The following is a 12,799-nucleotide window of genomic DNA, read 5'->3' as shown; positions in this document are numbered from 1 at the left end:
AAGTATTCGTTGTGGCTCTTGTTGCCAGTAGCTGGGCCCAAGGGTGCTACTGAAAGGCTTAAGACATGCAGAGGAGAAGCAAGAGGCAGAACACACAAAAGAGGGAGGGAGAAAAAGAGAAAGACAAAAAGGGAAGAAAGCTAGCATAACACCATTCATTAAGACTTTATTTTTTTCCTATGCAATTTCTCAAATATTCCTTGAGTATCTGTGCCTCTGCCATTGTTCAGACTAATTTCTCCTCCTGCCCATGTACCAGGGTCACATTTAGATTTTATACACACACACACACACACACACACACACACACATAAACATATATCTACAAGAGAAATACCCATTTTCCCCCTAGAGTAACTTAATTCTCCAAATAGAGAGTTAAAACTTCAAAAAAAAAATCCTCAGTTTTATTTATTATCTAACATGATATTTTCCTGTCAGCCAGGGAGAGACGTTTCCTGAAACACAAATGTCATGAACACAACATCAAAAAGTTCTGGAACCTTCTAAACCTTCCAGACCAGTTTGCACTAGAGAACAGTTCTTCACTGGCTGGCCGTTCTGCCACGGATGGCATCAGACAGGCATTGCCCCTGTCATGCTGCTGACATTATGAAATAGCGGAGTGGTCGCTCCTTTAGTTGTTGACTAGTTAGCTCTGGAGGCAGGACCCACAGTGACTGGGTAATGAATGGCTTTTGCTCATTGCCGCAGACTTGGCCATTCAGCTAGGCTGATGTAGAACTGATCTAGAAGGGATTATTTCTCCCATGTATCGACTCTGATCAGAACCAAACCCTCTTATCAGGGAGGAAAGTTAGGAAGGCTCTCTGTTTCCTGCCTGTTTGGACACTCATTTTCTCGAGGGTAACGAGACAGTATACCAACTAAGCAGCTGTTTGTAATATCATTATGGTAGCAGGAATCTGAAATAAATAGGGTATCTTTAAATCCTATTATTAGTATTATTACTGTTTTTCTGGGTGCTGTTTCTTATTTCAAGCACTTACATAAAAGTTGCAAAGCCACTTAAACACCATCTGAATGTTCCTGCAGAACTTGGACAGGATGCTCCCCTATTTAGTGGCTAATAATGGTCAGTGGCTTTCTCTTCCTTTCTAACTTTGTTTGGGGCGTGTCTGGGTTGAGGTCTGGGTTGCAGCCATGCATAGATCTCTGTAGTCCAAGAAACGTTCCTTTAACTAGTGAAGATGCATGGGAAGACAGTGCCAAGGTGCCCACAGCTGTGCCGGCACCAACAGAGAACAAACAGGCCAGAGGATGCAGGAATCGTTAGGGGTCCTGCACAGCCTGAGCAGAGATTGGAATAGCCATTCTTAGGCTTCCAGAGAGATAATGACAAGTTTACCCACAGGAATAAAAAATCATTGCAACCAGAATATGCTTGGGTAGTGTCCCAGCAAATCAATTTAAAAACGTAAATGTGACGACAAGCTAAAGAAAGCCAGAAAGGAGTTAGTGGGTGAAAAATAAACCTACCAGCCTTAGAAAGTGACAAACAAGCACAATGAAGTCTTTGAGAGAGTCCAGTGGGCGTGGCTGGAGGCCCCAGGATAGAGGCAGCCCTCACTTTATTGTATGCAGCACAAAGCCCCTAAGGCTGAGAGCAGGAAATCCTGTTGTTCCCACTCATGTCCTCAGCTGAGGTCCTATAATACTATCAATATTCCTTAGATAACCAGCAGAAGCCTTTCTGACACGCTAAGGGGTGTAGGACACAATATTCTTCAGGAAGTTGGTGGAAAAGTCACTGTCATTGAGGCCCGTAAAACATTTATCCACGTGTTCATTTATCAACAATTTACAGACTACCATCCTAGGGGGAGATAAGAGAGTAATAATGATAACAAAGATTAAGGAGACCCGACTAGACCCTCAGGTGAGCTTACAGTCTGCAAAGGTGCTACTCAAGGTAGTTGATGGCCTCCTGGGAGCGTCTTGGAAGGGCAAATTCCCTTTCACCCCAGCCCCACAGAAGCAGAAAGCCTGAGGGTGGGGACCAGTGAGCTGTGTTTTCACAAGCCCTCCCAGTGCCCGGAAAGTTTAAGCTGAACTGGAACATGGTGTCTCAAACAATGGTATGTCTTAGCCATTGGTGAGGTGTGTGGAAAGTGATTTATTCCTAACGATTGTTAACATACCGACATTTGTGAATAATTTATATGTATATGTCACTTGCAAAGATTTTTAAAAATACAGACCTCTGGCTCCACCCGATTCCACCTGAGTCAGAACCTCCAGGTGTGGCAGCCAGGAACCTATATCGTTTTAAAGTTTCCCAGGTGACTTAGGATCAGCCGGGTGCGGGAACTACTGGTCTATAAGAGCCAATTTGTCCTGTAACAAAAATAAATAAATCATGGAATTCTAGAGGGAGGTCCCTTGGAGAGCAGGTTTCCCTCCCCCTGATGAAATCTCCGACTTTTAAAACATACAGAAGAGAAACCCCGATGACCAAAGCAGAAGAGGTCACTTGGCACCCCGCCCCCTTCTGCAGGGGCCCCTGTGACGCTTTATAAAAACCTGGAGCTCCCCAAAACATGGCATTACTCACCGTCCAGGGACTAACGGAGTCCAGAGAATGGGGGACTTGCAGTTTTCAAACAGGGAGAGTCCCACTGGACAAACCTGGATGGGTCGGTTGCCCTAGGTCGGAGCCTAGATAAAACCCACACTTCTTGCCTTTGGGATGAAATGATGAGGATGGTGGTGGCGGTGGTGATGATGCCATATTACTGCAAGGATTCAGATTATCGTGTTCTCTTGAACTTTGTCTTTATTCCCTAATTCCAGAAGGGTTTAAAGAAATAACACCATCATTTTGTGTTTTAAAATACTCTTGTAACCATTCCTGTGTTTATACCCTCTCTATTTTACAAGCCCTCAGGTCCAATATGCCATGTGCATACAGGTTGAATCTTCTGTCTGGCTTCTATATACTTTTGTGGTATGTGCTGTGGTCCTATTTTGTCTTGCTGAGGTCTGCGTATTAGTCAGAACTCTTTAGGTTGCCGGTAAAAGAAACCTAACTGCTAATGGCTTAAGAAAATAAAAGGATGGAGCGTATTGGCTCATGTAACAGAAAAGAGCTTTGGGCACAGCTGGATACAGGGGCTCAGTCTCATCAGGACTGAGTCTCTCTCTCCATCCCTGAACTCACTCAAGCTGACTCTTCCAACAGTAACAAGATGCCCCCAGCAGCTCCGGGAGCACACTGTTCTCTCAGCCACCCATCTGACTGCATCTCATTCCCGATATAGTTTGTACAAAAGTCCCTAGATTGACTCTCTTTGGGCTGTCGTGTGCCCTGTGCCCATTCCTAAGCCAGTTCTGTGGCCAGGACAATGGAGAGTTCTGACTGGCCGGCGGTGGGCACATGCCTGTCCCCATCAGATCTGATCATGCCTTCAACAGCGTGTACCCCAGTTTCCTCCTCCGTCCCCACCCCTGAGCTCTAAGTACTATTTTTCCCTGAAACATGAGGCTGTGTGAGTCCAAGGCCATTACCATCCATTCTAACTTTTAAGACCTACACACATTTGGCTGAAGCTCGTAGCAGCCCCAGAACCAAGAGAGCTCCATTAGAATCATGATGAGCCTTTGCTGGGCTCCCAAATATGGAGCTCCTGAAAGCGGGATGCTGGTGACTCACACCCCTTCAGCCCCATCTGGCCCCATGTTTTCCTGCTGGGTCTGTGACATGAGACTCGATCTTTTCTTCAGCACGTCCCACAGAAAAGGAATAAATAGCCTTAGAGCTCAGTTTCTTCCTTCCTTTCTTCCTGTAATTCATATACAGGCCAACTCAGTTTTTCAAACCACGGCATCTCACGCTGGCCTGCAAGTTCTAACAAGCTGCTTGCTTTATTCTTTCAGTCTTCAGTTAAGCCAGGAGTAAAGTTGTACCTTGTGTCTAATTTTTAGTCTGTAAACCTCATCTTTTTTTTTTTTTTTTTTGCGGTACGCGGGCCCACTGCATCGGCAGGCGGACTCTCAACAACTGCGCCACCAGGGAACCCCTGTAAACCTCATCTCTTCATACGCTGGAGTCTCAGATCAAATCAGCACGAAAATGCCAGCTACCCAGAGACATCTGAACCATGACCTATTATTCTTCCCACCCTGACATTCACTAAGACCCTTCCAGCTCTTACAGAAAGTTGCTGTCTCTTATCCATCAGTAAGGTAGTGTTTTGAGTCTTCTTAGGCAGTTTTCCCCCTTCCTCATCAGCCTAACCTTACTCCATTTGATCTATTTTATGTTATACATAATTGCATAATACAGTCATGTGAACTCAAACTAGTAATGGAGCCAGTGTGTTAGTCTCCTAGGGCTGCATAACAAAAGTACCACAAACTGATTGCCTCGAAATTACAAAAACGTATTCTCTCACAGTTCTGGAGACCAGAAGTCTGAAATCAAGGTGTTGGTGAGGCCGTGAGCTCCGTGAGCTCTCTGAAGCGTCTAGGGGAGGAGGCTTGCTTGTCTCTTCCAGCGTCTGGCAGCCCCAGGTGTTCCTTGCCTTGTGGTGACAAAACTCCAGTCTCCCTCCATCTTCACACTGCTGTCTCCTCGCTGTGTGCCTCTAGCTCCACGTGGCTTCTCTTATCTTCTTATCAGGACAACAGTCATATTGGATTAGAGCCCACCCTGATGACCTCATCTTAACTTGATTAAATCTGCAGACCCTATTTCCAAATAAGGTCACATTCACAGGTACTGGGCCTTAGGAATGGAAGGTACCTTTTTTGGGGAGAGAGTGAGTGACACAATTCAACCTATAACAGGCAAGAGAGAACAAGAGAGAAACAAGGGACAGAAAAAATGACTCTTCCATCTTGGGCAATCCAAAAAGGAGAACCTCATCTCAGAGGCCGTTTGCCTAGAAAGCGCTTGAGACCCCTGCCAGGAGCATCTCAAGATGGAGGGAAAGGGCCTAGTGATGGATGTGACAGCTAAAAGGGGAAGGATGCCCTGGAGGGCGAGGAGGCAGTGATATACCCATGCTCCAAGAGCCCACTGTGTGTTTGACACATTTTTATCACATTGGATCCCCAAATAACTCTACCAAATAATTGCTATTATCCTCACTTAATAGACGGGAAAACTGAAATTCTAAGTCAGTAGATCCAGGGCTGTGAGTAGAAGTACCAGATCATCATCATTAGTACTACTGTTGTTTTTATTATTAATAGCCATCCATACTCCCATGTCTACTGTGTACCAAGGACATTACCTAAGTTAGCTAAGCTCTTCACAGCTCTAAAGAATAGATATTGTCAGCATTACACAGATGAGGAAATTGAAGCTCAGGCAGGTTAAGTCACTTGCCTGCAGTCACACAGTTAATAACTAGCTGAGCCAAGATTCAAACTCAGATCTTTCTGACTCTGAAGACTCTTCTTACCATTGTGCCACGTTGCCTGGGGGAAGGGGGACGTTAAGACTCTCAAATTAACATTGACCTAGGTTCAGAGAATGAAGCTGCAGGAAGAAGCTGAGTGGTTATACTTGAGGCATAAGGAAACAAAGCAACATAAAAAGAGCATGTTCCTGGGGAACAGGCGAGAGTGAAGAGGAAGTGGTCGGTGGCAGAATTAGTTACTCCACGAAACAAATGCCAGACGTTGATTGTTATAAAGCACAGCAAACTGGGCTCAGTGCCATGTAAACATCTGTGCTGCCCACCCGGAGAGGATTCATCTGCTCCACCTGTGCCTGGATGGCTGTGGTGTAGACCTGCAGTCCCCAGCCTTTCTGGCACCAGGGACCAGTTTCGAGGAATACAGTTTTTCCTCAGATGGGGCCACTGGGGGGATGATTCAGGCGGTAATGCAAGCAATGGGGTTGACGGGCAGATGTAGCTTCGCTCGCTCGCCCACCGCTCACCCCCTGCTGTGCGGCCTGGCTCCTAACAGGCCACAGACTGATACCGGTCTGTGGTCTGGGGGTTGGGGACCCGTGGTGTAGACAACTCACTTCACTAGAGGAGAGATAAGAGGAGGAAAGCTGGGGTTTTCAAGCCCCATACTTCTGGGGAGAAACCCTCCTGTGTCCTATGAGAAGTAGCAGAAGGGACTGGGCTGGTTAACGCTGCGGCAGAGAAAAGCCCTGACTACTCGCCTCATCTCCCTCCGCCCCTGACCTTGAACTGGCAGCTCCCCAGACGTGCGAGAGCTCAGCAACATCCCCCGACCCTGGTCCTCCCTCACTCCTTCACTTCGCCCTCTCGGTCTCCCTTGCTCTCTTCCCATCTCTTTTCCTTTCTGGCCTCTGTGCCCTGCACAGGCTGTAAACTCCACTTAGAATGTCTTTCCATCCACCCCTTTGATCATCTTCGGGCTCACTCCTCTCCTTCCTTCAAGACTCCACCTCTCCCCCCAAAACCTTCTCTCTTTTTTTTTTAATTAATTAATTTTATTTATTTATTTTTGGCTGCGTTGGGTCTTCATTGCTGCACGTGGGCTTTCTCTAGTTGCGGTTAGCGAGGGCTACTCTTCATTGCGGTGCGCGGGCTTCTCATCGCGGTGGCTTCTCTTGTTGCAGAGCACAGGCTCTAGGTGCGCGGGCTTCAGTAGTTGTGGCACGTGGGCTCAGTAGTTGTGGCTCGCGGGCTCTAGAGCGCAGGCTCAGTAGTTGTGGCGCACAGGCTTAATTGCTCCGCGGCATATGGGATCTTCCTGGACCAGGGCTTGAACCCATGTCCCCTGCATTGGCAGGCAGATTCTTAACCACCGCACCACCAGGCAAGCCCCCCACAAAACCTTTTCTGATTCTCCCAAGCCTGGCTGACATCTCATCCCCTCCACGAGCCGCCGAGGGTACAACTACACTCTGTTTATCCGAGCATCCCAACTGCTTGTCTCCTTGCCTGCCACCCTCCCTCGGGGTTAGAAATGGGTCGTGTTCAGCATCTTGGTCATATCCCCTCCAGCCCTCACTATAGCATCTGGCACAGAGTAGGTGCTCAATAAGCACGTTCACTTGCTGGTGACACTGAGGGCGGCCAGGCCTGCCAACATCCGAGTTCCCATCTACTCTGAGAGTCTGTGAGTCTCTATTTCTGCTCCCACAGTTTGTCACAGAGGACAGGAAGTTGCCAAAGCCAGATGATAAGATGTCTGTTTGGGGTTGCCCAGGTCTGCTTGGTCTTTGCAATTTGTAATCAGGGTATTTAAAAGAGAAACTGAACCAAGAGAAGAAACGTGGTTTTGATGAGGCAAGAGTTGAAAAATAACTGGTTGTGTATTAGTGACGGTGGCGTCTAAACCAGCTGTGGCCCTGTCCAAATTATATGAGGCTCTGTGGGGGTCGGCTTTGCGTATGAGCCAAAAGGACAATCGTTAAAACTATGATCTGAGTGTTTCAAAGCCCCTTCTGTCTCAAGGCATTGCCTCTAGAGGTCAGCCTGAAACCTGAAATCCTCACCTTAAATGATTTCTCCTTAGGTCTGGATAGATAGGAAGAGATTGGACAGAAATGAAAATATGCTACCCAAAGGGTATAAGCCTTGAAGCCACTTTTGGCCATTAAGGGCCAAATGTAAATTAGTTTATTTTTTACTAGATCAAACTGTATTGCCCAGGCTAGCTCCTGAAAAACTGTGAACTGTGAACTTCTCAGTTCAGAAGGTTGGATAAGACTCTGTACACCATCCGTCATCTCCTTTGAACCTAAAGATACTCTGAGCCAGATAGATTGGGCATTTTTATCACAGACTTACAAGGAAAGAAACTGAGTCTCGGAGTGAAGTGACTTGCCCAAAGTTGCAGCTGATAAAGTGGAAAAGAAGTGGCCGGGCACCCCAGTCTTCATGCCCCGGTGACCCCCTTCACGTGCACCTCCTGGCTCTGCTCCTTTGGCGGAGAGGTGGGCTGAGGGCTGGGCAAAGCAGGCTGGCTACGCTGTGGCCACAGCAGCCCCTTTGCCCAGATGGAGACCCGTGAAGGGCAAAGGAGAAGGGGCTGGGGGGTGGAAAGGCGGAGGTGAGAAGGGGTGACCGGGAAGACTGGCTGACCTTTCACAACTCAGCTTCAGGGCAGCCCTGACTCAGTAGCTCTGGGCCGGAGCTGGCTGTTTGGGCTCCCACAGACAGAAGAGGTTTTCACACCCTCTCTCGGGGGGCCCTGAGCACAGACTCAGGGCTGCAGCAGTTACTGGTTGAGTGATCAAAGCAAGTCAGGGAGCCTTGAAAAGCTGAGCGGGTGGGTGCTCCGTCAGCAGCCAGCCTGGATCCTCTCTGCAATGCCTGTGCTCCCCAGCCCTAGCCTCTTCCCCAGCAAGAGTCCACGCGGCCTCAGACAGAAGCTCTGGAGAGAAGTCAAAGACAGGGCCACGCCCGCCCTGCCTGCGAGTTCTGGTGTGTGCCTCATAATAAGATTTATTCTACCCAGCAAACAGAGGGGACTTTGAACTCACCTGGGGGCCTCTGAGCCTTCTCATGACCACATAACAAGAGTGACCTGCAGATATTTGCCTCCTCAATAAAGAGCATTGCTCTTCGGGGTGAATCTTTAACACCTAACACTGGTCTCTTGTCTTTCAAGGACTGTCCCCATCATTGTGCGAAATGGTAGGGCTGGGAGAGACTGCTGAATCAGTGCCTAGTGCAGAAAAATGCCTTCTACGCAACAGAAAAGATACAAATACTGTATCAACGGGCATGCTTACTCGTTCAGTGAGCACTTACTGAGTGCTTCCGTGTGCCAGACGCTGTCCTCGGTGCAGGAGAGGATAGACAAAGTCCCTGTGCTCGTGGAGCTTATATTCCAAAGGTGGGGACACAAATAAGCCAAGTAAATAACTAGAGACACTAGACTGTGCTAGAGAGAGCTAAGTGCCCCCAAGAAGCAAAAGTGGGCGATGTGGCGGAGGGGACCCTTCAGGTAGAGCGGTCTCAGAAGCTGGGACCCTGGAGGTCAGGGGTCAGAGCCTTCGGCAAAGAGAGCGGGGCAGAGGTCGTATTTAAGGAGCAGCAAGAGGCCTGTGGGCTGGAGGGCCTGAGCTGGAGAAAGCAGCACGAGGTGAGCTTGGGAGTTGTTTGCACCCCCTTCTGTCACACTGGGTCAGCCTTTTGATCTCAGCCTAAAATACCTTTCACTAATGCTGTTATGCGGACTTCTATATATTGGTATTTACAACCAATGCATGATGTTGTATACTTTCAACTCGGAGATGAGTCCTCTACAGGTGTTTATGGGGTTGAAAAGAAGATCACCCGTCCTCCAGAAAGTCTCTTTGGAAACTTGGGGTAGGGGACAGGGGACTAAGGGCAGATTCAGTCTTGGGCAATCTGAGGTTCCCCTGGAAATGAAGCCATGACAGCAGGGGAGGAGGCAGGCTCCTGCTGCACATACTGAGCTAAAGTGTGGCACACACACACACACACACTCACACACACACGCTCACACACACTCACACTCGCACACACACACACTCACACCTGCTACTTTGGTGTTCACTTTTCCATCTCTTCCACTGCTGTCCAGCACACCAAGATAACCAAGATAACATCATAAGTAACTTGAAGCCCCCAGATTCCTTCACACTGCCCCAAACTGTTGAAATAAGTCATAAATGTCATGGTGTCTTGTTACTAAAGACAAGTTTCCTCGACTTGGTTCAAAGCACCAATCAGCACATCTTCTCCATCTCCCATCCTCCACTCCCAGCACCTCCCTGTTACATGTTAGATATTCCCTTGGGAGGACTTCTTGTCCCTCTTTCTTCTCTCAGAACCTTTAAGTTTATTTCCTTCTCACTCCCATCCCCTCTCCATCCTGCCTCACCCTGGTCCCTCTTTCCAGTCACCTTATTCCAGACAAGAAGATCTTTTACACAACATCTTTCTTTTTTGATATCTTCTCTACTTTTACAGGAATGCTCCCAGATTCCTTTTCTTGCCATTGGAAGGGCTGACTCCTGGCATTTATAACTCTAACACTCAGAAGGTCATGGAGTGGGAAGTATGAGTTCTCCCCTCCTCTCCCCAATCCTTGAGCCTCAGTCTCCAGTTTCTTTAAATACTACCTCTCTAATGGGGTTTGGGGACAGGAGTCGGGGAAAGGAGAGGGATGAAAAAGAAGAGAAGAAAGTTGTTGTTGTTTAATGATAAGGATCAATAAAGGCGTCTAGTTTCTGAACTTCGGAGCTGGAGAGGCTGATAGTCATGAGGGAGGGTGGGGAGCGGTCAAGCTGGCTGACAACCAGGGACGATACCCAGCAGAATGTGGTCCCTGGAATGTGTGCTATGTAATCTAAGCGCAGTAGACGTCAAAGTGAGGTTGCCGTCTGCCTTGGAGGAGGCGGCAATGAGGGCACGTACTTCAGAGCCATCCAGATGGCTCTGCAGGTACAAATCTTATTTTATCAACTATGACCTGGAATCAACATGCCCTTACCTGAAACTTGGAATCCAGTTTGCTCCTTTCATTGGAAGGGTGTGACACTTAGGACAGGAGCACAAATGATGCTGTTGGCTATTTTGCACACACGCCCCTTCTAAACGTTCTCTTACTTTGAATGACTTCCCTCTCTTCAAGGTAAATATCTTCAATAGGGTGGACCTTCCCATAGGATGGACTAGGTGGATTTTTCTCAATTGTCTGGAATTTGATGCTAAATGAGGGGCCTAACTCTTAGGAGTTGAGGCCACACGTATTCTAATATTATGTCCATCACAAGTGCTTATCAGTACTTTTTGTAACCAGAGATGTGCCGGGCCTAGGTGTCACAATGTCTATACCTCTAAGAGAGTTTATTCTTTTTTTTTTTTTTTTCCTGGCTGCACCACGAGCATGCAGGATCTTAGTTCCCTGACCAGGGATCAAACCCATACCCCCTGCAGTGGAAGCACAGAGTCCTAACCACTGGACCACCAGGGAATTCCCAAGAGAGTTTATTCTTACTAGTTTTCTAAAAGAACCAAAAAGGGGCCTCCAGCTGCTATTTATCTTCCATCTCAGGAAGATAAATAGCAGCCTGCCCACCTCTATCTCTTGCCAACTACAAGCCCACTTCCCTCCCCCTTATTATCCTAACTCCCAAGTTACACCTCTATTTTCTAGTGGGTGAAGTACAAAAAAAAAAAAAAAGCTGAGGTAATATTTATTGTAAACATCCATAGTTCACCTGAGAGCCTGGGTAAAGTATCTCATGTGACGTGCCAACGGTTTGTTTATGTATTTAGTCCATGTTACTTTTTTACTCAGGTTTCTTGCCTTTTAACTTTGAGTTAGACTAAAATACAGTGTCTCGAGTTTCATGATATTTCAGTGTATCTTTATTTTAGCCTCTCTACCCAATCTTACATTTGATAACAGTAAAGGATTCAGTAATTCATTCACTCATTTATTCATCCATTCATTCATTCATTCAACATTTATTAAGTATAATGTGCCAACTACTGTTCTTGGCACTGTTCACAGAAATGAAAGAAATGGGCAAAAGTCCTTGCCCACATGGAAGTTACATTCTAGAAGGGAAGATAAAACAAGATAAATAAAATATACAGTGTATTAGACAGTGATATGTACTAGGGAGAAAACTGAAAATAAGTAGTATCGGGGTGCAGCTTTAAAAAGGAGGGAAAGCCTCCCTGAGACAGTAGCTTAAAAAAACTTTAACCCACCTTATTAATTTATCTGCTGTAAAATTCACACATTTTAGTGTACAGATTGATGACTTTTGACCAACATATACACCCACTACCCTAATCAAGCTATAGAAAATGCCCATCTCCCCAGAAAGTTTCGCCTCACTCTTTTATAGTCGTTCTCCTAGCCCCACCCCAAGATACCACGGATTTTATTTATATCACAATAGATTAGTTTTTCCTGTTTTACAATGTCATATAAATGGAACATATAGCACAAAGTCTTTTGTACACATACAAAAGACTTCTTTTTGTCAGCTTAATCCATGTTATTGCATTTATCAATAGTTATTGCTCTTTATTACTGAGTATTAATTCATTGGATGAATATACCACAATTTGTGTATTTGATTATTTATCATTTCTCCTCCTTTTCATCCTTTCTGTAATTTCCATCTGGTATTATTTCCCTTTGGACTGGAGGACATCCTTTGGCATGGTCTGCTGGTGATGAATTTTCTCAGATTTTGTTTATCTAAGAACGTCTTTATTTCACCTTCAATTTTGAAGAATATTTTTGTTTCATATAGAACTCTGGGTGGACAGGATTTTTCATGCAGTACTCGAAAAATGTTGTTTCATTGTCTTCTAGCCTCTATTGTTTCTGATGAAAAATTAGCAATCATTTTTAACTTTGTTCCCCTGTATATAATTTGTCTTTTTTCTCTGGCTGCTTTCAAAATTTTGTCTTTATGTTCAGTGTTCAGTTGTTTGACTATTATGTTCCTATGTAGGATTTTCTTTATCTTTATTCTTGAGCTTGGATTTGTAAGTCATTCTTGAGCTTGGATTTGTAAGTCATTTTTTTAAAAATCCGGAACTTCTTGGCAACTCTTACTTCAGATATTTTTTTCTGTCCCCACTCTCTTCTCTTTCTGGGACACCAATCACACATGTGTTAAACTGTTTGATACTGTTCTACAGGTCCCTGACCCTCTGTTCATTTTTCCTTAATATTTTTTCTCTCTTTGATAATTTCTACTGATGTGTTTCCAGCTTCACTGAGTCTTCTACCATCTTCACTCCAAGCCCCTCCAGTGAATGACTCACTTCAGGTATTGCACAATTCTAGAATTTCCATGTAATTCTTTTTATGGTATCCATTTCTCTACTGAGATCCTTAC

General features: G+C 45.9%; 1 protein-coding gene across 5 annotated transcripts in view; it reads left to right on the top strand.

Moving 5' to 3' along the window:
• The window catches only part of LOC149748132 (uncharacterized), a 176,460-nt gene that overhangs the window by 126,008 nt on the left and 37,653 nt on the right, over nt 1-12,799 (top strand). Inside the window, exon 6 of one of the 5 annotated variants that reach the window (XM_089918313.1) lies at nt 12,672-12,730. The exons of 2 other annotated variants lie outside the window; for them this stretch is intronic. The gene's annotated coding sequence lies outside the window, so the exon portion shown is untranslated. 2 more of the 5 variants (XM_089918315.1, XM_089918314.1) reach the window with 2 other exon arrangements.

Source organism: Delphinapterus leucas, chromosome 10 (genome assembly GCF_059928025.1).
Source record: "Delphinapterus leucas isolate spDelLeu-1000000601 "Yukka" chromosome 10, BTC_Dleu_Yukka2, whole genome shotgun sequence".
Classification (NCBI taxonomy): domain Eukaryota; kingdom Metazoa; phylum Chordata; class Mammalia; order Artiodactyla; family Monodontidae; genus Delphinapterus; species Delphinapterus leucas.
This window is presented reverse-complemented; position numbering and strand designations above follow the sequence as displayed.